The sequence below is a fragment of the Orcinus orca genome, chromosome 1 (assembly GCF_937001465.1).
Source record: "Orcinus orca chromosome 1, mOrcOrc1.1, whole genome shotgun sequence".
Lineage (NCBI taxonomy): Eukaryota > Metazoa > Chordata > Mammalia > Artiodactyla > Delphinidae > Orcinus > Orcinus orca.
In genome coordinates this window covers 45,906,198-45,933,492 of record NC_064559.1, presented here as the reverse complement: position 1 = coordinate 45,933,492, position 27,295 = coordinate 45,906,198, and the positions used below count along the sequence as shown (strand labels likewise).

The window sequence follows — 27,295 nt, the reverse complement described above, 5'->3', positions numbered from 1 at the left end:
CCCCTCCCTTCACTGTTCTCTTTCCTTTTTGTTTCAGTTGGAGAGTATATGGGATATTTATTTTGTATTGTACTTTCCCCTCCGCAACACATACACGATGAGTATTTCCAGAAGGAATTAACATTACTCTAAAACATTATTTAAAATATTACATATGGATCATCACTTATTTCATTATCTTCTGTTGGACATTAAAATATTTTTTCTCCTTAAAAAACGAGTGATTAGAAAAATTTTTTGGAAACAATCTGTTCTTGTGTTGAGACATTTTATGGGAAAAGGTAGTTCATTTTCTTTTATTCCATAGTCAATATCAAAATTAAAAATCTTCATATTGACATTTTCACAAGCTTCCTGTCATATCTAAGGCAAACATGGATAGTATGAAAGAGTGGGCAACAAAAAAATGCTCTTAGAAATTTAAAGTGTAAATGATGTTTAATGCTAATTTCATAGCTCTAAGTATTGATAGGTATTTTTGTTGTTGTTGTTGCTTCAGTTGACTACAACTTTGATGTTGCCTCATTTTACTACAGATTTCTGGCAAAGGTGCTTATTTTTTAGGTTAAAGTTAGTCATGAACTTCCCAGGTGCCATCTCTTGGCTTTGTGGTTTTGGCAAAATCCAACTCAGGTCTGTCTAGCAGTTCACAGGACTGAATGCCAGAAGATTAGAATTGAAGTAAAATATCCCATTCTAGAAAAATAAACTACCTAAAGGACCTGTGTGTGTTTCCTTAAGTCTTTTTATTTCTAAATTAAGAATTGAAATTTAAACAAGAAGCAGCATTTTCAATTTAGAATTAAAGCAATCTAGACTCCTAGAAACAAGTAATTAAATTACCTCGTTGATAGTGCAGTCAAGTATGTTATTGTATTTTTATTGCTTTATAATATCTTACTTCGTCTATTTTTTTTATTACAAACATATGTGAGCTAGAACTAACAGCAAGTAGGTTTTTGTTTGTTTATTTAAATCACCATAAACAACATTCTATGGGGGAACTGACAGCATATCTTTGATAGAAATGGAAGGAGATGTAAAACTTTCCTGTCCTCAGCTGTGTGACTTAGATGATGACAGTGATATTATCATTAACTCATGGGTCCTGAGTGCTGGGCCTTATGCTTTGGTGTGTTTTATCCTCTCAACAACCCCAATTCTAAAGATGAGGAATCTGAGGCTAAAGGAGTTTAAGTAAATTGCTCAAGGTCATGCAGCTAGTAAGTGGTTGAGCAGGATTAGAGCACAGGCTGTCTCTCCTTCAAACTCCACGTGCGTAACTGCTAGGCTTATTGACCCAGGTGAAAGAGATACTCTCTAGACTCCTGTGGCTTTGTTTGCACTAAACTTATCTTACACAGTCTTATTTGCACTTACTTGGTTCATTTTTTTCTTCCTACTAAATTGTAGACTTTTCAGGATCAGGGGTTGAAAAAACTGAGAATACTCAAATTGTATAACCCAATAAAATTTACCCTCTCTGCAGGGTACACAGTGCCTTCCAATAGAATGGCTTTTTAATAAGCCATGCTAATAGGTGTGAGGTGATATCTCATTGTGTTTTGATTTGCATTTCCCTGATGATTAGTGATGTTGAGCGTCTTTTCATGTGTCTGTTGGCCATCTGTATGTCTTCTTCAGAAAGTGTCTATTCAGATATTCTTCCCAGTTTTTAATAATTGCTTTTTTTTTTTTTTTGCTATTGAGTTGTATGAGTTCTTTCTATATTTTGAATATTAGCTCTGTATCAGATATTTATTTTTGCTTTTGGTATCAGATCCAAAAAATCATTGCCAAGAATTATGTCAAGGAGATTATCATCTTTGCTTTCTTCTAGGAATTGTGGTTTCAGGTCTTATGTTCAAGTCTTTGTTTTAAATTAGTTTTTGTATACAGTGTAAGATAGTGGTCCAGTTTCATTTTATTTGTATGTGGTTGTCCAGTTTTCTCAACGTCATTTATTGAAGAGACTCTCCCCTTTCCATTGTATATTCTTGGCTCCTTTGTTGTAAATTACTTGACCATATAAGCATAGGTTTATTTCTGGGTTCTCTCTTCCATTGATCTATATGTCTGTTTTTGTGCCAGTATCATACTGTTTTATTTATTTCTTTAAAAAATTTTTTTCAAGCAGATCTTTTTTTTTAAAGATTTTTTTTGACATGGACCATTCTTTTAAAGTCTTCATTGAACTTCTTACAATATTGCTTCTGTTTTATGTTTTGGTTTTTTGGCCGCAAGGCATGTGGGATCTTAGCTCCCTGACCAGGGATCAAACCTGCACCTCCTGCATTGGAAGGCAAAGTTTTAATCACTGGACTGCCAGGGAAGTCCCACCGTACTGTTTTAATTACTATAGCTTTGTAATATGACTTGAAGTCAAGGAGTGTGATGTCTCCAGCTTTCTTCTTCTTCTTCAGATTGCTTTGGCTGTTTATGTTTTTTGTGTGTATCCATACAAATTATAGGATTGTTTGTTCTATTTCAGTGAATGACACTGGAATTTTATTAGGGATTTGCATTGAATCTGTATATTACTTTGGGTAGTATGGACATTTTAACAGTATCAGTATTTCTGATCCATGAGCACAAAATACCTTTCTGTTTATTTTTGTCATCTCCAATTTCTTTCATTACTATCTGGTAGTTTTCAATCTACAAGTCTTTCATCTCCTTGGTTAAATTTATTCCTAAGTATTTTATCTCTTTGATGCAATTGTAAATGAGATTTAAAAACAATTTCTCTTCTGATAATTTGTTATTAGTGTAAATAAGAAACACAACAGATTTTTTGCAAGTTGATTTTGTATCCTGCAACTTCACTGATTTGTTTATGAGTTCCAGCAGGTTTTTGATAGAGTCTTTAGGGTTTTCTGTATATAATATAATGTCATCTGCAAATAATGAAAGCTTTACTTCTTCCTTTCCATTTTGGATACCTTTTATTTCCTTTTCTTGCCTAATTACTCTGCCTGGAACTTTCATTACTATGTTGAATAAAAGTGGTGGGAGTGGGCATCCTTGTCTTGTTCCTGATTTTAGAGGAAAAGCTTTCAGCTTCTCACCATTGAGTATGATGTTAGTTGTGGACTCGTCATAAATGGCCTTTATTATGTTGAGGTACGTTCCTCTATACCCGCTTTGTTGAGCGCTTTTAGTTATAAATAGCTGTTGAATTTTGTCAAATGCTTTTTCTGTATCTATTGTGGTGATTACGTGACTATGTGATTATTATCCTTCATTTTGTTAATGTGGTATATCATACTGACTGATTTGCAGGTGTTGAATCATCCTTGCATCTCTAAAATAAATACCACTTGATCATGGTGTATAATCCTTTTAATGTATTGTTTAATTTGTTTTGCTAACATTTTGTTGAGATTTTTGCATCTGTGTTCAACAGAGATACTGGCCTGTAATTTTCTTTTTTGTGTCATTCTTGTCTGGCTAGGGAATTAGGGTAATGCTGGCCTTGTAAAATGTGTTTGGAAGAGTTTCCTCCTCTTCTGTTTTTTGGAAGAATTTGAGAAGGATTGGTATTTATTTTTCTTTGAATGTTTGGTAGAAGTCACCAGTGAAGCTGTCTGGTCCTGGACTTTTGTTTGTTGGGAGGTTTTTGATTACTGATTCAATCTCTTTGCTGGTAATCAGTCTGTTAAGATTTTCTATTTCATCATGATTCAGTCTTGATAGGTTGTATGTTTCCAGGAATTTATCCATTTCTTCTAGGTTGCCCAGTGCATTGGCATATAATTGTTTGTAATTGTCTTTTATGATCCTTTGTAGTTGCATGATACCAATTGTAATATCTCCTCTTTCATTTCTGATTTTATTTGAGTCCTCACACTTTTTTCTTAGTCTACCTAAATAAACACTTATCAATTTTGTTTTTTTTTTGTTTCAAAGAACCAACTCTTAGTTTAATTGATCTTTTCTATGTTCTTTTAAGTCTTTATTTCTTTTATTTCTGCTCTAATCTTTGTTATTTCCTTCCTTCTACTAACTTTGGGCTTTGTTGTTTTTGTAGTGCCTTGAGTTGTAAAGTTAGGCTGTTTATTTGAAATTTTTCTTGTTTCTTGAGGTGACATTTATTGCCATGAACTTCTCTCTTAGAGCTGCTTTTACTGTAACCCGTAAATTTTGGTATGTTACATTTCCATTTTCATTCTTTTTAAGGCATTTTTTTGATTTCGTTTTTGATTTCTTCTTTGACCCATTGGTTGTTTATTAGCATGTTGTTTTATCTCCACATATTTGTGAATTTTCCAGTTTTCCTCAAGTAATTAATTTCTAGTTTCATACCATTGATATGATTTCAATCCTCTTAAGAATCTTAAGACTTGTTTTGTGACCTAGCATGTGATCTGTTTTGGAAAATGTTCTATGTGCACTTGAGAAGGAAGTGGATTCTGTTGCGTTTGGATGGTATGTTTTGTAGATATCTGTTAATTTCATCTGGTCTAACATGTCATTTAAGGCTGATGTTTCTTTATTGATTTTTGTCTCAAAAATCTACCCATTGATGTAAGCAGGCTATTAAAGTTCTCTACAGTTATTGTATTTACAAATGTTACAGCTTTTTCTTGGATTGGCTCCTTTATCATTATGTAACACCTGTTTTTGTCTCTTATTACAGTCTTTGTTTTAAGGTTTATTTTGTCTGATAAAAGTATAGATATTCCAGCTTTCTCTTGGTGTCCATTTGCATGGAATATCTTTTTTATCCCTTCACTTTTTACCTTTGTAGGTCCTTACAGCTAAAGTGTGTCTCTTGTAGGCAGCATATGGATGAGTCAACTTGGGTCTGTAACAGTCTATTTTTTTTTTTTTTTTTTACAGTTTCTTTTTTTTTTTTTTCATTTTAACATCTTTATTGGAGTATAATTGCTTTACAATGGTATGTTAGTTTCAGCTTCACAACAAAGTGAATCAGTTATATATATACATATGTTCCCATATCTCTTCCCTCTTGCGTCTCCCTCCCTCCCACCCTCCCTATCCCACCCCTCCAGGCGGTCACAAAGCACCGAGCTGATCTCCCTGTGCTATGCGGCTGCTTCCCACTAGCTATCTACCTTACGTTTGGTAGTGTATATATGTCCATGCCTCTCTCTCGCTTTGTCACTGTAACAGTCTATTTTAAGTTGATAGCAACTTAAGTTTGTTATCATTCATTGTAATATCATAATATGATGATATATAATTATTATTATATTAGATCAGTGCAGCAGAATGGAGAAACAAGAACTTGTTCATAATGTTATTCAGATTCAGTAAATACTTATTGACAATCTACTATGTGTTAGAAACTATGCTAGCCAGTTTACACAGGTATTAGCCACACAGGAACACCGAGGAGAGGTATTTCCAAGTCTATTTTATACACACAGGCACTGAAGTTTAGAGGTTAAGTAACTTGCCCAGATTCACACCATTAATAGTGTAGAACTGGTATAAAAACTCAAGTCTTTTGTTTTTTGTTTCTTTTTGCGGTAAGCGGGCCTCTCACTGTTGGGGTCTCTCCCGTTGTGGAGCACAAGCTCCGGACGCGCAGGCTCAGTGGCCATGGCTTACGGGCCTAGCCACTCCGCGGCATGTGGGATCTTCCTGGACCGGGGCACGAACCCATGTCCCCTGCATCAGCAGGCGGACTCTCAGCCACTGTGCCACCAGGGAAGCCCCAAAAACTCAAGTCTTAATTTGAAACACAGTGCTCTTCTATTGTGTCTTCTTCAGTGCTATATTTAGAGGATATCAATGAAAAATTTTAAATAAAACATTATTTTGAAAGAAGGGAAGATTTGTGCAGTACTTTCTTTGTTTTGAATGGCAAGAAAAGTATGGTAGCAATTGCTAATTTCTGTCTGTAACTGTTTGAAATAGTGAATGTGTCTGTAGTTTTCATACGTGTAGCAAGTTTAAAACGTTCATGAAGTAATTTTATCAATTATGTCCAAAATGAAGCATTTGTAATTTACTCTCAAATTGTCACCTGAATGCTCGCCTGTTTATTATTTATGTTTATTCAAAGTTTACTTTTTAGGTAGGGGTATATCAACATTCTTAATCTTTGTCAAATCCATTGGCAGGCACTTTTATAGTAGTGTTTGGTCAGTTGCTTAGGGGACAAAACCAAACAGCATATTGGTTGTGTTATGTTGGGCTTTGTGGTTTTACAGTTTAGGAAGTCCAGTCCTTGTTCAATAGCATGCAACCATTTACGTTCTAAAATTTTTCCTCCTATATGTAACCAGTGGTTTAAAAAAGTATTTGGAGGAGACTAAAGAAATTTAATTTCCAGAACAAGGAAATAATGCCATAATCTAATCAATCTGAACTCCTTTGTTTCCACAACAATTAAACATGTAAAAATTATCTTTAGAGAAAAAGAATTTATTTGTGTGTGGTTTGGAGTAAAGAATGTGGGCTTTAGAGTCAGATAGATCCAGGTTGAAATCTGGGCTCCGCTATTCATTTGTAAAATGAAGATAATAATACCTCATTTGCAGGGCTGTTTTAAGGACTACAGAATAAAATAAATATATGTGTATGCCCAGTGCCAGATACAAAGCAGATGGCTATTATTATTTCTTAGTACTTCTGACTCAATTCCTAACCATATAAAATGGGTGGATTTTGAGAATGTTCAATTTTTTTTTAAATTTTTATTTATTTATTTTTGGCTGCATTGGGTCTTTGTTGCTGCATGTGGGCTTTCTCTAGTTGTGGCGAGTGGGGGCTGCTCTTCGTTGCAGTGCACGGGCTTCTCATTGCGGTGGCTTCTCTTGTTGCAGAGCACAGGCTCTAGGTGCACAGGCTTCAGTAGTTGTGTCACATGGGCTCAGTAGTTGTGACTCTCGGGCTCTAGAGCACAGGCTCAGTAGTTGTGACGCAGGGGCTTAGTTGCTCTGCAGCCCGTGGGATCTTCCTGGACTAAGGCTCGAACCCGTGTCCCCTGCATTGGCAGGCGGATTCTTAACCACTGTGCCACCAGGGAAGTCCAAGAATGTTCAATTGTTAAGACTAAAAATTAAAGAATTTAGGATTGGACCTCTGATTTGAATGTGGTAGTTTACAATCACATTATTCCATCCTCTTCGCAGAAATTATCCAAAACCAGAAGGTGAAAGAGAAACAAAAATGTAAAGAACCATTTTTGGTGAAACTAGGAGACTACTAAAACCCCAGATACCCCCCAAAATGAATTTCTACCCAAAGCTATGGACACTGTACAGTAGGATGTGGAAATGGAACAGAATGGAGACAGAATGCAGCCGATGATCTGGAAGAGGACCATTTTTGAAGAAGGGGGACACATACTGAGGTGCAACGCTTGACCTCCGTTTTTATAACAGCGCATATGGGGTGAACCAGCAGATAGCAAGGGCTTTCTCAGACCCTTTGGTTTGGTTTGGTTCTCAGCAGTGAAGATGGGTTAATCATAAGAAAATACAGGGAATAGTTCAGCAAACAGGCAGTTTCTGTTGCAATGGAGAAAAGAATGCTGAGTTAAGAAAACTGCCATGTCCATTGGCTGAGGAAATGTAAAGAGCAAATAAATATACAAACAAAATCCTTTATCAGGAGAGAAAGTGCTATTATCCTGGAACATGTCCCTGGTTCCTTCCCTACATGAATCTCCAGCAAACAGCTGGTACAGAAAAAAAGTACCAGTGTTACTACTATGATACAAAAAAGAACCAGCCCAAGATTTTTTTTAAAGAAAATCACAAGGAAGATATGAGGAAGTGAAGAGGAAAACCAAAAGCTAGATAAGGAAAGATCATGAGAAAACAAAACCAAAGAAAACAATGTAGCCATGAAAGAGACAAAAATTGTTCTTGAACATTGTGCCATAAATTTAAAAATAAAGCAAAACAAAACCTTAAGGAAATAAATGTCTCTCTGTAGGGTTAGTGCTACTGAAAAATACAAGAACTCAGAAAAGAGATGGTAGGTGAATAGTGAGGAGGCTCAAGAAAGAAATAGAAGAGTGAAATAAAACCATCACAGAAATAAAGGTAAAGTTGGCAGGAAAATAAGAACACTGCTGAAACATAGCAAAAATCTAGAGGATGGATGTGAGAAAAGTGAGCAAGAGGAAACAAATATAAAAAGAGTTCAAAAAGATTAGAGATAAAATGATAGCTATAGAATACAGGCAAAGGAAGTCAATCATGCATATTACTGGAGTTGCTAATAAATAAAACAGAAATTATGTGACAAAATAAAAGATATAAATTAAATGAACTTCCATAAATTAAAAGAGACTTGCATTTACATGTTAAAAAACATTATCAAGCCCAATGGAAGTTGCCCCAGAGCCATCCATGTAAAAACATCCACATTAAATTGCTTAACATTGAAGATAGTGAAAGAATCCTTTGGGTGGCCAAGAAAAAAGTCACTTGTAGAAGGAAAAGATTAATGTGACCTTAAGCTGTTCTATAACACGTTCAGTGCTAGAGAGTGGAGCAACATCTACAGAATCTTCAGATAAAGAGTGTGACTCAAGAATTTTATAGCCAGCCAAATTGTTGTTAAAGTACAAAAGCAATAGTAAACAATTTTGAACATGCGCAACTCAGGGAATATTGTTCCCATGAAATGTCTTCAGGAATTTTTAAGATGTCTGAAAAAAACTACAGCAAAAGTACTAGCCAGGAGCACTAGATCCACGTAACTCTTTAACAGTAGAGCAAATATGGGGATTAGAGCAACAAAATAGACTATAATGTTAGTTGTGCTGACAGTAGAAATAATAAACCTTACAAAAGTGGGACAGTAGAGGGAAAGAGAATGGCAGGTAAAATAAGTACGTGTATTTCAAATGCAAATTAAAAGCTAGCTAGGGTCATGATCTGGACGATATAAGGAAAGTTTTACTTTAAGTCAAATTAACCTAAAATGAAATAAAAAGAACACTCTATAATGTTAAACAAGATAAAATAATACTTTATAAAGGGTTGAAGCATTCATAGTGAAGATATAACAGTGAAATATATCTATGTACCATTCATAAAACAAAGTAATGTTAAGGGAAGAAATATAAGCAGTTTAGAATGAGGAGCCTTGATTTTCTTCCATAGTTCATGACAGACCAAGTGGCCCAAACTATGTAAATCTATAAGACCTAGTTAATATAATTAATAAGATGGATCTAATTGATGTATAAAACTATGTTTTCTTAAAACAGAGAATATGTCTTCTTCCCAAGTGAGCATGGAATGTTAACAAAAATGAAACATTTGCAGTACTACAAGGAAAATTGCACTAATAATAATACAATAAAACTAGAAATTAATAAGAGAATAAAATTTAAAACAATTCATCAAATTAGAAAATCTTTGTCTCAAAGTCATGTCAAAAAGGAAATCCAGGGCTTCCCTGGTGGCGCAGTGGTTGAGAGTCCGCCTGCCGATGCAGGGGATGCGGGTTCGTGCCCCGGTCCGGGAAGATCCCACATGCCGCGGAACGGCTGGGCCTGTGAGCCATGGCCGCTGAGCCTGTGTGTCCCGAGCCTGTGTCCACAACGGGAGAGGCCACAACAGTGAGAGGCCCGCGTACCACCAAAAAAAAAAAAAAAAGGAAATCCAAACTAAAATTGTTAAAATATAGAAAATAAGTATAATAAAAATGCAGCCTATCAGTATCTATGATATATAGATAAATAACTCCCAGAAGAAAAAGTATACATTTGCTACTTTGAGTAGTAAGTTAGGAAGCTGGAAGAAAACAACAAAATCAATCTATGCAAAGTAAGATGATACAATTAAAAAACATAAAAGCAGAAATAAATGAATTAGATAAGAGATGAATAGAAGTAGATTTTCTTTGGGAAAACTAAAATATTAGCTAATGAAATTACTAAAAATGTAGAGGGCAAAAATACATAATGTAAGAAAGGATAATAGGGAAAATACCTCAAAATGCAGCAAATTTAAGCCTTAAGAGATTTTGTTTTCTAAACTCTAGATGAGTAATTTGAAAAACTGCATAAAGTGGTTAAAGTGGTTAAATTATCTCAAGATAGATAATTTACTAAAAGACTCCAAAATATGTAGAAAATAAAGACAGACATATTAAGTTGGGGGGGGTGAGGAGGATGGAGAAATATATAGTACCCCCATCAACAAAAGCACTAGATCCTGATGATTTCACAAGGGAATTCTACCAAACCCTTTAAAACCTAATGTCAGTGATATTTAAACTATTTCAGGGAACAGGAAAAGGAAATTTATCAATTTTTAAAATAATATGAGCATGATATTCACATTAAAATTTAATAAAGGTTCCAATTAAAAGAAAACTTTACATCATTGGTATTCATGCAAATAACTACACAAAAATCCTAAATAAAATGTTAACAGAATCTAGCACACATTAAAAGAATAAAACATCCTGATTAAGGGGGTTTATTTCAGGGATATAATAATGGTTCAATAAAAGGAAATCTATTAACATTACATTTAAGGAGAAAAGCACATGATTATATTCATACACATGAAAGCAACAAAATTTAATGTTTATAATTAACACCAAAAAGAAAAATCTCTAATGTAATTGTGACTAGATAATATTTTCTTAATATGATAACATATGTATATTTAATCCCAAATCCAGTATCATACATAATGTGGAAAGACTAGAAATATTTTTGCTAATTTTAATTTTTTTTTTTTTTTTTTTTTTTGCGGTACGCGGGCCCCTCACTGCTGTGGCCTCCCCCGCCGCGGAGCCCAGGCTCCGGACACGCAGGCTCAGTGGCCACGGCTCACGGGCCCAGCCGCTCCGCGGCACGCCGGATCCTCCCAGACCGGGGCACGAACCCACGCCCCGGTAGGCGGACTCCCAACCACTGCACCACCAGGGAAGCCCTCTTGCTAATTTTAGAAACGGACAATGATGTTCCTTATCACAGCTATTATTTAACATTGTTCTGGAGTACTAACCAATTCAATTGGAGGAAGAAATTAGAGATATAAAAATAGAAAATCATTTGCAGCTTATATGATTGTATATCTGGAAAACCAAAAGAATCAGCTGAAAATTCTTACAAAGAGTAAAAAAAGATCTAAACAGTGGTAAAAAATAAATTAATATACAAAATTAGTAGCTTTTCGATATGCAAAGTTACAGACATTTAGAAGAGGTAATGGAAGGAAGACCCCTGATTTTCGACATCAAAGAGAATACATGAAATAGCAATAAACTTAAGAAATATGCAAACTTCTGTATGGAAAAAACCCTATAAAAAGCTTCTAATATTCCCAAAAGAATACTTTAATAATTGGAATAATACACCATGGAAAATCTCAGCATCTTGTCAGTTTCTCCTAATTCATTCTATAAATTTATGTGACATACACAAAAATACCTACAGGATGTTTTTGGACCTAGATAGGCTGATCTTAAATTGTTATAGAAAATATATAAGCACCAATAGCTAGGAAAATTCAGCAAAAGGAGAGTGATGATGTGGAAATTAGCCCCACCTGAGATTAAAACATATTATGCCTCAGTTTGTAAGACAATTTGGTTCTGGGCATGAAGCAAAAGATCAATGGGAAAAAACGTAGAATACATACATGAATTGTAGTGGCATGTAATATCAGTAGGGAAAAATTGATTTTTCAATAAATAATGATGAGCCAACAGGGTAGCCATCTGGAAGAGAAGTGGATCCATACTTCATAGCTTACACCCGCAGAAACTTCAAATGGACCATAGATGTAAATCTAAAACATAAACCTTAAAAGGACTAGAAGACATCATGGGAGACCTCTATATAACTTCAGCATGAAGAAAGTTTTCCCAACTATGATAAAAACCAAGAACCATAGGGAAAAGAGTAGTAAATTTTATTACTACATAAAAGAAAACTATTTCTACATGACCAAAATTGCCACACGAGACATCAAGGTAGAAAAAACTTCACAACTCTTGTCACAGACAAAACCTAATTTACTTAATATAAACACCTTTCATAGATTGACACAAAAAGAGCAACAGCCCAGTATAAAAATGGACAAAGATTATGGACATTCGTTTTGCACAAAGGAAATGAAAGAGGTCTTCCTTGATGCTGTACTATTAAGCAGCCCCTCTGCCCATTATTTGTCCCATAGCCTGCTTATTTCCATCACAACACTTATTCCAACCTGTTGCTATTTTTTTTCCTCTTTGCTTGTTTACTTGTTTTATTGTCCATTTTCTCTCTCATACTGTGAAATCCACGGGGAAGGAGATCACGTCTGTGTCCTCCACAGTTGGTTCCCTTGCACTAAGAATAGTGCACTTCACAATTCTGTTCTATGCTAGTCTGTTGTATTCCATCTCAGAAATATGCCTTCTAAACTTTCTTCCTTATGACCTGTGCCAAACATATTCCGCTTTTTTACAGTAAACTTGATAGGTGAGTTGAGATTTACAGAATTAAAACATCACAAATTCACAAAGCAATTGGGCTGCAATATGAACTGTTTTACCAGGCTTCCGGTGGTCAGCTTCAGGCATGGGGTATGATTACCTAGTAGGGACTGAAAGATGATTTATTGAATTAAAAAGTTTTGGAAGAAGAGTGTTTGCCAGAAGAGAGCTTAAATTTTTGTCCATTTATTCTTGTCAGAGTGTATGCTTTATTAATAACTTCTTTAGAGTCTTGAATTCAATTTCAATTTCTTTGAATTTTCTTTGCTTAATTCATCCACCTAACTTTATTGCTTTAATGATCATGATGAAATTCATAGGCACCATTAGAGATAATGTATGAATGACATCGTTTCTATTAATGTTCACTATTTCTTTAATTTTTAGGATTAAATGCCATAGTTTTAAGAGATTTTGTAATGCTTAGTATTTTTTTCTTAAATATTTTTCAGATAGCCATACTGTTTTCTGATTTTCCAGATATCACACTTTTCATTTCCTTAATTATTACTTCTTTGCCTCTTGTAAATTTGGTCATTTATTATCTGTTTCTATTGTGGGCATTTACTTATTATAAACACATGCATATATACATACATATGTTTATATTTTCTCTGTTTTGCAAATTAAATTACAGATTTCTGAAGATACTGCAATTTATAGTGACTTTTAAAGTAATACTTGTATATATTGTTCAAAATTGTTGTCTAAGTCTTTCTGTAACTTTACCATCGTCACACAGTGAAGGTCACTGTCCAAATGATGGAGATTCAAAATATCACAGTTGCTGTCATCAGAGAAGTTATAATCTAGCTATGGAGACTGAATATGGAGTTAAATGAATCTATTGCTGCATGGAAAATTATTCCAAATCTTAGTGTTGTAACATAACAAACAGTTATTAAATCATACTTTTTGGGAGTCAGGAATCCCAGTAAAATGTAGCTGGGTCCCCTGATTCAGGGTCTCCCACAAGTCTACAATTAAGGTACTGAGTCTGTGGTCATTGCATGGCTTGACTGGAGAAGGTCCACTTTGTTACTCACATGGCTGTTGTCAGGATTGAGTTACTTGCTGGCTGTTGGCCAGGGGATGCCCTCTGTCCTTGCCACGTGAACCCCTCCATAGGATAATAGGGAAGCTTATATGGGTAATTTCCATCAGAGAGCAAGAGAGTACATGCAAGACAGAAGCCATAGTCTCTTTGCAACCTAATCCCAGTGGTGGGTGACATCCCATCACTTCTGCCCTGTTCTTTTCATTAGAAGCAAGTTATTAGGTTCACCCATTCTTAAGGAGAGGCGATTACACAAGGGTGTGAGTATCAGGTAGTGGGGGTCATTGGAGGCCATTTTAGAGGACATTTACCACATTGGGTAAATACTTAACAGTTGAGATATGTCATTAAAAGAATTCAGAGGAGTGACCTCTAAGGATTGAAACACTCAGGAATTTGTTCCAAAAAAGTTGGGACCTGAATTAAATCTTAAAGAAAAGTTTGATGAGGGAGAGAACAGTCTCTTATATAGAAAAAATATAAACAAAGGTGTAGAGGTGGACATTTTTCTACATTACTTTGGGAAGAGTGAATAGAAAATAGAACTTGACAGTAGTATTTTCTTATATTAATTAGCAACCCTAAATCAGATACCTGTTTTCTCTTTTTGATAAATGCTGTTCTTATCTCAGTCCTGTTTGGGGATTAATATTTTTAAGTATCAGAGAAGTGGAAATTAAAGATCAAACATATTTTTGAAATTCTTGATCATGTAACTTCAGATTCTGAGATCTGATTTAATGACAAGTATGAGAAATGTTGTTTTGTTATCTCCAAAGGCCAGCAAGAGTTTTATTTGTCTAAAAGTTTGACATTTTTCATCTGATGCAAGGTAAAAATAAGATTTTTTTAGGAGGCATGGCTTGATAAGAATGTACCTTACTTAAAAAAAAAACAACACACCTTACTTAACTAATGCGATTTGAGTTGGAAATTCAAATTCATTAAATCATCTTAAGCAGTGATAAGCACAAGAAAAGTATCATGTTTTTCTAAACTCCAAGACTGAATTTGTTCCTTATATTATAGTAGATTTTTATATAACCAATCATAGTACATAACATAATGTATTTTACATTGTCATGAAAGTTACTGGCAGTAGCAGCAGTAGCAATAGCAGAGTTAGCGTGTTTAATCCATTCCAAGCATTGCATCATGCATGCTATCCTGATTAAACTCTCACGACAACACAGTGGTGTAGCTATGATTATTTCCCCCACTTTATAGATGGGGAAACTGAAAGTCATTGAGATTTAGGAACTGGATAAAAATTAAAAACAAAACCAAAAAACTATTATGTGGCAGAGCCTTGCTTCTAACCCAGGTAGTTTTGATTCCAGTGCCTGAGCTCTTAAGAAAGACAACCGACTGACTCTTAGGTCAAACATTTAGTAAATGAGGGCCATGTGAGTGGACAGTTTCCCAAATCCAATGTCACTTTTCATCTAGACTATGTAGATTTTCTGGTGGTGTCTGGATCAGCACCCATCTAAGCACTATTATTAATCAGTTTGGTTGGGAATTTCACTTGGCCAAATCTCCCTCTCAGTGTCTCTGCTAATTTTTATTAATGGATATCTGTAAAACATATTAATTATTTTGGTTTGAGGAATGTAGTACAAAAAGGAAACAACTCCTGCCTTTTGCAGTTCAAGTTTTAAAGAGAAGGCTTGATATAATTGGTTAATAGGAATGTTCTTCAGAGTAAAATAGGGAAGCATGGGAGCTTGGAGCAGAGGTATTGAAACCCTGAATGGTAAGAAAGGACTGATCACTGTGATACAAGAGAAATGCCACAGAGTGTCTCTTGTCCTTGATGTGGATATGTGCCACAGCCTCTTGGTATCTATGGGGACATCCCTCTCCTTGCTAATGCAGTAGTGCGCTGGTGATGTGGGAGGAGAAGTGAGGTGGCTCCTATGTGGATGCTTTCCTCTTACCAGGTACGGGCACGATGCACGGGTTTGTCTTGAGTTGAAAATGCCTTTGGAGTCTATTCACAATGGCACATAGTAAATTAACTTCATTCCTTTAGACTATAGTAACTTCCAAATCTGGGATGCTTTTAGTTACCAACTAAGATGAATACTCTGGGGGCTTCCCTGGTGGCGCAGTGGTTGAGAGTCCGCCTGCCGATGCAGGGGATACGGGCTCGTGACCCGGTCCGGGAAGATCCCACATGCCGCGGAGTGGCTGGGCCAGTGAGCCATGGCCGCTGGGCCTGCGCGTCCGGAACCTGTGCTCCGCAGCGGGAGAGGCCACAACAGTGAGAGGCCCGTGTACCGCAAAAAGAAAAAAAAAAAAAAGATGAATACTCTGAACTTCTTCCCAGCAGGAGAGGTATTTAAATTTAAAATGCATATTCACAGTGATGATTTGGTTTCATGTTCAATATTTACAATTATACTGGGTATTTCCTATTTCCCATATTTTTTCTATGAAGAGAAAAAAAGCAAAACAGAAGACACACATGTGTATATGAACACACGTCATTGCAAGAGTGTGTAGAGAAAAAAGTCAGTAATAAGCAGAAGAGAAACAAAATGTGACTGTGATTGAGCTTCCGTGTTACAAGTGTGGAGAGTGTTTTATTTCATCCAATCAAAAGGAATTCTTTGTATATTCAATAAAGACTAACAGTAGGAAGATGACATTGTCAAGAGTTGGGCATTTGAAGAAAGCTGGAAGCTGGAAGTGAGAAGATTAGAAAAGAATACCATATCCAGACAATGACTGTTCTGGTTAGATTCTAAATAGTTAAAATATTTTGCCTCACAACATTAACAGATAATGTCTCAAATCAATGCTTTTCTTGTTATGTTGCCCGATGCTGAAAAATATTTTTGCCTCTTTTCTCCAGTGACCAATTTAAACCAATTAAGAACCACAGTCAGCCAGAATTTATGAACAAAACCTCATACTTGTCTGTGATCAAGTGAAATTCTTCTCTTTCTCCTTAAATTACAAGTACAAATAATTTGAAAAATTTGAAGAAAGAAAAAAAGTAATCATCACTCCACTTATTCCAAGAATCAATTTTTACTGTGGTGTGACCTTTCAGAATTTGTTTTTATGCGTATGTGTCTTTGTAGATGGTTGCAGTCAAGGTACCTATAATTCTATGTTTTGCTTTTTAATGTTGTAAGATGAACATTCACTTGTGTTTCTACATGGAACAGTAGTTTAATTGCTGCCTAATATTATTTAGAGAATCATGTTTATAATCATTTCTCTATTTTGACATTATTGATATCCTAGTAATATCAGTATCTATTTTCAGCGGATTATAACAAAGCGGGAAATGACTTTATCACAAGATACTTTTAAGACTTATCATACCTATAATCATATCATACACATAACTACAGTGAATTTCACAAAAGTTACAGCTACTTATAATCTTAACAACCGTACCAGTATTGCAGGTTTACTATGATACTGGTTTGAGTGAAAATATTAAACAAAATCATTTTCTTTCTTACAAGATACTTCAGATTTGCTGCAGTTCACTCTCTTTTGCTATAACTAAATATGAGCGTTTGTTTCTGGTCTTTTTTTTGTTGTTGTTATCCTTCTTTTAATGAATTTTCCTTTCATTTAGTGATTGGTACTTTATTATTTTTTTTGTAAAAATTTGATCTCTTCAGATAGTATAGGTTTTAATTTATTTTAATTGATGACATAAATGTTGGCAAATCTGGCTTTATATCTTTTTTAGATTTTAATTTTTACTTGATTTTTATATATTCATATCTGTCAGTATTTCCCCTTGTGATTTCTTCTATTACTTTGAAAAGGAGAATGTTATTTTTCTATATATATCTGATATATATTCTAATTTATATTCAGTTGAAATAATTACAATGGTTATATTGAACCATTTAACCCTTTGGAGCTCATTTTTACTAGATACTGTAAAATATGAATTAGAGATAAATAGTTTTAAAATAAATAATCTTACTTTATGCATCTTGTCTTCAGATGCTAGTTTGTATATAATTATTAATTCTTTTCTACTTATTACATATTTATTTGTATGTCAACACTTCTGTCCTCTTAGTTATTCATGCTTAAGATGTCCTGTTTATAGTTTTTTTGGCCAGCTTTCATTGATATGATTGCCCATGTGCTGTTCAGAATAAATTTAGGAATATTGTTGCTAAGTATTCTAAAACATAAGCCAAAAAATATTGTTTTTGAGATTTTTAATGTATTAAATCCATAAATTAACTTGGCAGAATAACATTTTAATATTTAGCTTTCTTTTATGTAACCGTGGTCTTTTTTCATTTAAAAATTCCTTTATGTTTTTCAATAAAGAGTACTATTTAATTCAATGTCATGATAAACCTGGAACATTCATCCTGTTGCTGGGATTATAAATGAATGGTTCCTCCTTCAACCTTCCCAAATCTGACTTGTGTGTCTCTTCTGGAAAGCTGGAGGCACCATCTGGTATCAGCCGTGAAATACAAATTGTATAATTTGGGTTAATCTACATAATAGTCAAATGCTCTGATATTTGCATCTGATATTGACATTGCACAAAATATAGATGGATGGTAAAATTCGCTTAGTGGTTTAAGCTAGGCTACAGAGGGTTGCAAGGAGGAAGAGAAGATCCTCCTGGCATGGCACCTGCGAAGGGAGCACCCCTGGGTAGCAGGATACCTGTGGTTCAAGTGCAGACCCACACTGGCCCCTCTGGTCCCTGAGGTCCCACCTAGGGATGAAGGCTGTCAGATTCCCCCTCCTGCCATTGGGACCCAAGCACTGTGCTCAAGCTGGAAGCAGGGTCTGGTGAAGTTGAGCCAGATATCTCCTCCGTCTCTGGCCCCATTGCCTCAACTCTTGGCAGACAGATGACCCCCAGAGATCTTTAAACCTTGGTGCTGGGAAGTGCCTGGCATATGGATTGGGAGTTCATTAAAAGGCTTGTCCCAGCTGAGAGGCTAAGACTTGGCCTCTAACCTTGGCCAGCACTTGAGTGCCCTCATCCTAACCCTCCCAATCCTCACATCCAGGTCCTCACTGGGGCAGATGGCAGAAGCAGGGACTGGGGTGCTGAGTATGGCTGGGGGCATATGAGGGTGGGTGAACAGGTGGCTGAGAACCTGTCCCCAGAAGGTGATAGGGGCAGGACCATGTATGAGATGAGGCTAAAAACTTGGAGTACATGTTAACATCTTCCCATTGAAGTTTGCTTTACGAAACATAAATTCAGACATAAAATTATTTCAAGACAGTGACTGCAAAGCATTAAACCCCAAAGCAGGGGTTCTTTTGAGAGTAGGGCCTGGTACAACTGTACCGGTCACAAGTCCATTCAGCCACCTCTTTGTTTATAAGATACACCCAGATACTTCTGACTCTCTTATACTCAAGACCCCACTCTTTAAATGTATTTGCTTTCTCCTGCCTATTTGAACCAAGCTTAAGGATAGAGTGCCTGTTTGTTGAATGAATGAATGAATGCAAGTATTTAGGGAAAAGCATACACATATTATAACATATATACAGACACATGAAAATCATCTATATTTTGCCATGCCTCTGATTCTCATTGTTTGCAAATAAAGTGTTTACTTCGTAAATATGGTTTTGGACCACTGAATTGTATTTTCCCTGAAAACATGATCAAAGGACTGCATGTATTTGTTTAGTTGTGGAAACAATCAGGGCTGAAGTTAAGTGTGTTTTCCTAACATGTGGAAATTTCAGCAATATTAATGATTCTTTTCTAAGGATTTTCAAGCATATTATTTTCTTTTTCAAAAACATTTTACTGCTCCTTTTATAGTTTTTCTTTTCTTTATTCCCCCCAATGTTTACTTTTATTTGGAAGACTATTAATGCTAAAGAATTGTCTAAGAGAACAATTAAAACTTTGAAATGATTTCTAATATTTTTCATTTTAAAGTTTTAAACACAGTCTCCTATAAGAATATCATATCTAAATTTAAAAATGTTCTGGAAAATAGTATTAATTTTCTTCTTGTTTGCTTTCAGAGTATCTTGATCACATTGGAAAGCTTGTTAGTTAAATTTGATTAAATAGCATGACTTAAAATATTATATGTTTTATTATCTGAGTATACCTTGTCAATGCTTGGATATATTTTGATGTTAAAATGCCATTTTAGTGTTTGGTGTTAGGTAGTGTTCTAATTTCATTCTTCTACATGTAGCTGTCCAGTTTTCCCAGCACCACTTATTGAAGAGGCTGTCTTTTGTCCATTGTATGTTCTTGCCTCCTTTGTCGTAAATTAGGTGCCCATATGTGCAGGGGTTTATCTCTGGGCAGTGTATGCTGTACCACTGATCTGTATTTCTGTTTTTGTGCCAGTACCATACTGTCTTGATTACTGTAGCTTTGTGGTAAAGTTTGAAGTCTGGGAGTCTGATTCCTCCAACTCCGTTTTTCTTTCTCAAGATTGCTGTGGCTATTTGGGGTCTTTTGTGTTTCCATATGAATTGTAAGATTTTTTGTTCTAATTCTGTGAAGAATGCCATTGATAGTTTGATAGGGATTTCATTGAATCTGTAGATTGCTTTGGGCAGTATAGTCATTTTCAGAATATTGATTCTTCCAGTCCAAGAACATGGTATATTTCTCCATCTGTTTATGTCATCTTTGATTTCTTTCATCAGTGTTTTATAGTTTTCTGAGTACAAGTCTTTCACCTCCTTAGGCAGGTTTATTCCTAAGTATTTTATTCTTTTTGTTGCAGTGGTGAATGGGAGTGTTTCCTTAATTTCTCTTTCTGATTTTTCGTTGTTGGTGTATAGGAATGTCAGAGATTTCTGTACATTAATTTTGTATGCTGCAACCTTACCAGATTCATTGATTAGTTCTATTAGTTTTCTGGTGGCATCTTCAGGATTTTCTATGTATAGTATCATGTCACCTGCAAACGGTGACAGTTTTACTTCTTTTCCAATTTGTATTCCGTTTATTTCTTCTCTGTCATGGCTAGGACTTACAAAACTATGTTGAATAAGAGTGGCAAGAGTGGACATCCTTGTCTTGTTCCTGATCCTAGTGGAAGTGCTTTCAGCTTTTCACTATTGAATATGATGCTTGCTGTGGGTTTGTCATTTATGGCCTTTATTATGTTGAGGTAGGTTCCCTTTATGCCCATTTTCTGGAGAGTTTTATCATAAATGGTGTTGAATTTTGTCGAAAGCTTTTTCTGCATCTATTGAGATGATCATATGGTTTTTATTCTTCAATTTGTTAATGTGGTGTATCACATTGATTGATTTGCTTATACTGAAGAATTCTTGCATCCCTGGGATAAACCCCACTTGATCATGGTGTATGATCCTTTTAATGTGCTGTTGGATTCTGTTTGCTAGTGTTTTGCTCAGGATTTTTGCATCTATGTTCATCAGTGATACTGGTCTATAATTTTCTTTTTTTGTGATATCTTTTTCTGGAGTTTATCTTAAACTCCAAATGGATTAAAGACTTAAATGTAAGACCAGACGCTATAAAACTGTTAGAGGAAAACGTAGGAAAAACACTCTTTGACATAAACCACAGCAAGATCATTTTTGACCCATCTCCTAGAGTAACAGAAATAAGAACAAAAATAAACAAATGGGACTTAATTAAACTTAAAAGCTTTTGCCCAGCAGAGGAAACCATAAAAAAGACAAAAAGACAACCCTCAGAATGGGAGAAAATATTTGCAAATGAAACAACAGACAAAGGATTAATCTCCAAAATATACAAACAGCTCATGGAGCTCAATATCAAAAAAACAAACAATCCAGTTAAAAAATGGGCGGAAGACCTATATAGACATTTCTCCAAAGAAGACATACAGATGGCCAAGAAACACATGAAAAGCTGCTCAACATCACTAAATATTAGAGAAATGCAAGTCAAAACTACAATGAGGTTATTACCTCATGCCGGTCAGAATGGCCATTATCAAAAACGCTAGAAACAATAAATGCTGGAAAGGGTGTGGTGAAAAGGGAACCCTCTTGCAGTGTTGGTGGGAATGTAAATTGATACAACCACTATGGAAAACAGTATGGAGGTTCCTTAAAAAACTAAAAATAGAAATACCATATGACCCAGCAATCCCACTACTGGGCATATACCCTGAGAAAACCTTAATTCAAAAATAGACATGCACCACAATGTTCACGGCAGCACTGTTTACAATAGCGAGGACATGGAACCAACCTAAATGTCCATCGACAGACGAATGGATAAAGAAGATGTGGCACATATATACAATGGAATATTAGTCATAAAAAGAAACGAAATTGAGTTATTTGTAGTGAGGTGGATGGACCTAGAGACTGTCACACAGAGTGACGTAAGTCAGAAAGAGAAAAACAAATACCGTATGCTAATACATATATATGGAATCTAAAAAAAAAGAATGGTACTGATGAACCTAGTTGCAGGGCAGGAATAAAGAGGTAGACATAGAGAATGGAATTCTTGACATGGGGTGGGAGGGCGAAGCTGGGGCGAAGTGAGAGTAGCATCGACATATATACACTACCGAATGTAAAATAGTTGGCTGGTGGGAAGCAGCAGCAGAGCACCGGGAGATCGGCTCGGTGCTTCGCGATGACCTAGAGGGGTGGGATAGGGCGGGTGGGAGGGGGAGGCTCAAGAGGGAGGGGATAAGGGGACATGTGTGTGCATATGGCTGATTTGCTTTGTTTTGCAACAGAAACTAACAGTATGGTGAAGCAGTTGTACTCCAATAAAGATGTATTTAAAAAAGAATTTGTTATCTTGGAGTTTTCATTTTCAGATCCGTATAATCAGCAACATCTTTGCTCAAAAAACGAAAAATGCCATTTTTAGTATTACAGGTGAAACTGAGCATCTGAATTTTGTTGGCCATTAAAAATCCCACGGCTGTTGTTGTAAGAATGCTTGCTGGAGCCCTGGCCAAAGTCCAGTCTAAGCAATAACATCCTACTCAGTATACCTCACAGTCCTGTGAGGACTGTCAATTATTAAGGCATTCTTCTTTGCTTCCTCCTCTAAACAGCTGTGAAACATTACGGAATTCATGTTCATGACTTTTTCTATATCCTGTTCAGTCCAAGTGAAATGAGCCTTTCATTATACATATATTATCTGCAGTGTTGCTAAGTGCATACGTTTAAGGTTATACAACTCACTGTTAAATGAATAATCTTTTTGGAAATTAAATCAGAATGCTATGTAATCAGTATTAGATAACATGCTGTACATGAATTCATCTTTGACTCAGATTTTATAAAACACACCAAGTACATCACTTCATGTCAAAATAATCATTAAGGGCCTTTAAGTGGTCTTGAAAATTACCTCTTCTAATGTGAGTAGGCATGTGCTCAATTAAATGAGGCCTGAAATATACTTGGCATTGGCTCAGCTCAAAGTCAGGAAACAGTTCTGTTTTTGTGGCTTAGATGCAAATCATTTAAAAATGGTGCTGGACAGCAACATTATAATTAAGTGAGGAGAGAGAAATCTGGAAAGAGTGTATCGTAGATTCAACTGAAAACAGTGAAAGTAAATATAGTTATTAATCTGATTTTCTGTACCGTCCCAAGGCAAGAAACATAATTTATTAATTTTCATGTAAACAATATTAATATTTTGAATATGTATATATTTATATTGGCAACTTTGCACATGGAAGACATCATTGATTTGTGTAAAATTATTGACTAAGAGTGGAATTTTTACAAAGTGGAATGTGTTGAGATTCAGCTCATGGAAGGCGTTTTGAATAGGCCATATCACAGTGCCTGGAATTTCTTTGCTCTGACGTCACCCTCTGTGTCCAGTGTTCTCTTCAAGTGCCGTACCACATCTTCTCCCTGATACCTTCACTGTATATTTCCCTAGAGCTCGGGGGTCTTTCTCTGGACACTGAAGAAATTTGCTGTCCCTCTGTATCTATATCACTTGCGCTTCTCTGATGCTAGATTAAACTGTTTAATTTTTCATACCTTGCTGTTTTTTTAAGTTTTCAACTATATTTAAATTTCCATTATGGCAAGCCCTGTAATTTATATATTTCTTTTGTTCTTTTACATTGCTTTGCAAATATTAATTTATAATGCAGCTTAGGGGTTTTCATTTTAACTTTTCACATATTTATGTATAACTATAAATATAAAGCCAAGAACTACATAATTTTTTTCAAAAAAGCAAGGAAATTGTGAACATCGTTATCAAATCATTCACAGACAGTATTGAGACCCCAGCAAGCAGCAGTAAATATTCCTCTTATTATCAAGGAGCCACTTTGAGTAAAGAAAAACTATAAGGATCAGAAATCTGTTAGTAGAAAGGAAAAAGGAAGTGAGGAACTGGATATCGATCTTGCCAAGTGAAGCAGTGAAAGAAAATATTACACTGTGAACTTCTTTCCACTATTTTCTCAAATTCAATCCAGCAACTCGGGTTAAGAGAACAATGGCTGAGATGTTGGAAATAAATCCAACCCATCTGATAAATCCCTAGGAAACAGGAAGTAACACAATTAATGAGAAGAGGAAAGGCTTTTTTAAGAGTCTCAGTTATTTTTTTAAATCAAAAGTAGTCTTCTGAAGCGTGACATACTCCTTATATTTTTAATAACATGTTACCTTAATGTTCTTTTGCTTTTTAAGATAAGCTGTATGTGGAAAATTGTATCTATTGATTATCTGCATCAAGAACTTGATTAAAGAGCAAAACATTTGGTTAAAAGAGTAAACTGAAGACTTTCTCAGTTGACTAGTCAGTGTCATCATGCTGATCATGTAGCGTGGTCTTAGCTATAGCGTGGAGGCTCCATGGTAAAATGAAAAGAGCACAAAATAAAGGGTCTGAAGGCCTGGGCTTAACCTTTATTCTTTTTTTTCCCTTCTCTCCCTTCTTCCCGTCTTCAGACATTTACTGAGACTCCTGAGACAATTCATCTCCTTGGGCTGACAGTCAAGTGAGGGAGACAAAAAAGCAATGGCAGCCATAGTATTATCTGGTAGATGCCATCATGTCGCAGGCACACAGTATTGTGGTAGCCTTCAAAGGGACTGGTTGGCTTTGGCTTATCATCCAACCTTCAGTTTTTTGTATAATTGTATGTATTTTAACTTCTTCATGAGGTTGTTGTGAGGCTCAAAGGAAGCCACTATATGTTACAAAGTATTGTGAATTGTACTTGCAAATATCGATAGTTATAGGTAATAGTAATTTGATAAAATACAGGGCTGTCGTGAAAACTTGATATATAGAATTTTAAAAGAAATTAGTTTTAATAAAGAACGTTTTTGTTTTCTCTAATACGAAATCCTAAATTTTCATTTCCTTTTTGAAATCCCCATGGTTCATTCTGAAAAAAATTTTTTTCTATGTTAATTAGTACTCCCACACTACCTTTTCCATACTTCTCTTTATGCATTTATTGTATTGTACTGTAATTACATATTAGTTTTATTTTCTCCACTAGATCCATCAGGACTTTGAAGGCAGGGTTCACATTTGGTCGTCCTTATGCTACCGGTGGCAACCATATATAGTCCATGATCAATGTGTGTTTGTTAAATAGATTAGAGAAGGAATTTTCTAGTGAGGTTTCTTTGTGTTTTTAGTTATAATATCTACTAGGCAAGAGAGATAATTTTCTTTGTTCTATTAAAGATAATATCCAGGCATGTGACAATAAAGAATTCTAGATATTGTGTGCATCGAATTAGGCACTCCTAACATGGCCTGTCTTGCCTATGGTCCAGAGGAAAGAAGAAAGTTAATAGTGATGTAATCATTGACAGAATGGAGATCTTGGAAAAGAGGAAATGTTAGTGAGGTGTGGAGGTTGCTCAGTGTAGAAAATATTTCTAGATATCTTAACCTCTTTCTTCACTACCAAAATCTTTCAGGGTCATCTTCTCTGAACCTCAAGTTTTCTTGTCTGTAGATAAGAGAATTGAACCAAATGATCTTTAATGCCCCATCTAGCTTGAGGATTCTGTTTGGAGATTGATGGTTGAATAAAATAGGATATTGTCCCTGCATTCTGTTAAATGTTATTCACCTTCATTCTTCCCATGTCTTTATTATACAGACATCAAACAACATTAAAGCATATTGAAGAAAAGGCAAAACATTCAAGAAGATAGGACTTGAATCAGGCTTTAAAGAATAAGAGGTGTATGGGCAGATGGCCATGGACATGGTGATGGCCATGGATGAGGAAGAGCAGTAGCTTCATGCTAAGGGGTGTGATGAAATTGGAAGATTAGATAAATAGAAGAGAGGGCCTGAAATGCCTTGGAGGGTTCCCATTTAATTTTATAAGCAATAGAGGACCATGTTCAGGAAGGAAGAGAAGACAAAGTTGTACCTGTTGAATGTCATCAAAGGCTTGACAGGGGATGAAACCAACGTGAGAAAAAAGGAAGAGAAGAGGAAATTGCTCATGACACAGCTGGCATAAGGCTCTGTTAAATGAAGAGAAAGACCGGAATGGACACAGGTCCTGAGAGGGAGGAGGGCTGATTTTGCCAAATGGTTATATCATTCAATTCAAAAGAGTTTGAAAAGATGCTTACACCTGGAGGGATGTGGCAGCTCGGTGGGCCTTTACCTCTCCTGAGTATTGCTCATAACTGATAGAAGTTTTACCTCAGCTGTCCAGTGTGATTTGCAAAAATGTACATTAATGAGCTTCAGGAGATATTTCCTATCTTTGTTGAAAACAAGTGGATATTTGAATCTCTCAATAACTAAATGAAGGCGAATCAGTCCTCCTATTTTAATAGCATCCCTTAATCTCCACTATTGAAGAACAGACATATATCAGGGTTATTTTAAAAATTATTATTATAGGGAATGTTCTGGCATGTCTGTACTTTTTATTTTCATATAATTAATTTTTTTTCTAGTATTCTTTGTATTTCTTTCTACTTCTTGAGTTTTGAATTCTAGAATTACTTCAGTATTATACCATGTAGGAACATAGAAGCTTGGCTTGACAGTGCTGCTGACAATTTATATGTCAGGGTGTAACTGCCTAACATATTCTTTGCTGTTTTGCATTCCTTTGCAAAGTATGCCTTTGTTTAATCTTGAGGGAGTGGGCTTCTCTGATTTTCCATATACTCAGGACATGACTTTTACACAGCCAGTGACTGTTCTGCTCTGTATAGAATGCAGATGTTTGTATTTTCACACAGTTTCTTCAATCGCCTCTCCATTCCTTTTGCATACTGCAAGGTGTCTAATCTGGTGAAGGATGGTGACATTTTTTTCATGTAATTTCTAAGAAAAATTACATGCCTTATGACAGGCATATCGTGCTTCCTTTCCAATTTACCTCATTTATTTCTAAAATTCTAAAAGTCTGTTTTTATATCACATTTAGCACATTATAGAAGGCCTGGCTAATTAATTATTAGCCTTTGAAGTTGTAAAGTCCTTTTCTAGCAGTAAGCATTTGAAGCTAGATAATGTCTTATAAAAACTAAATGTTAAGTACTTTTATAATTTTGTATTGTTATCTTCATTAGATAAAATAGAAAAATTTTCATCCACCCTGGGAATTTAAGGTGATATGTCTGTACACATGATACTTGGATGCATTTTAATACTATTACTTAAATATATGAATGTTTCCTGGGGGAAGTAATTGATACCTGTAAAGGCCAGTTTCTGGTTGTCTATTTTAAAGGTTGATTTTCTGTTTTTAGAAAATGGTCTTGGCACATTAAAATGTTTATTATAAACCTGCTGTATATATCTATATCTATATATTTATATCTTTCTCACTATTGTTCTATCAATCAATC

At 35.4% G+C, this 27,295-nt stretch overlaps 1 protein-coding gene across 1 annotated transcript in view; it reads left to right on the top strand.

The window, feature by feature from the left end:
- HMCN1 (hemicentin 1) overlaps positions 1 to 27,295 on the top strand; it is a 534,342-nt gene that overhangs the window by 78,918 nt on the left and 428,129 nt on the right. The window lies entirely within an intron of this gene.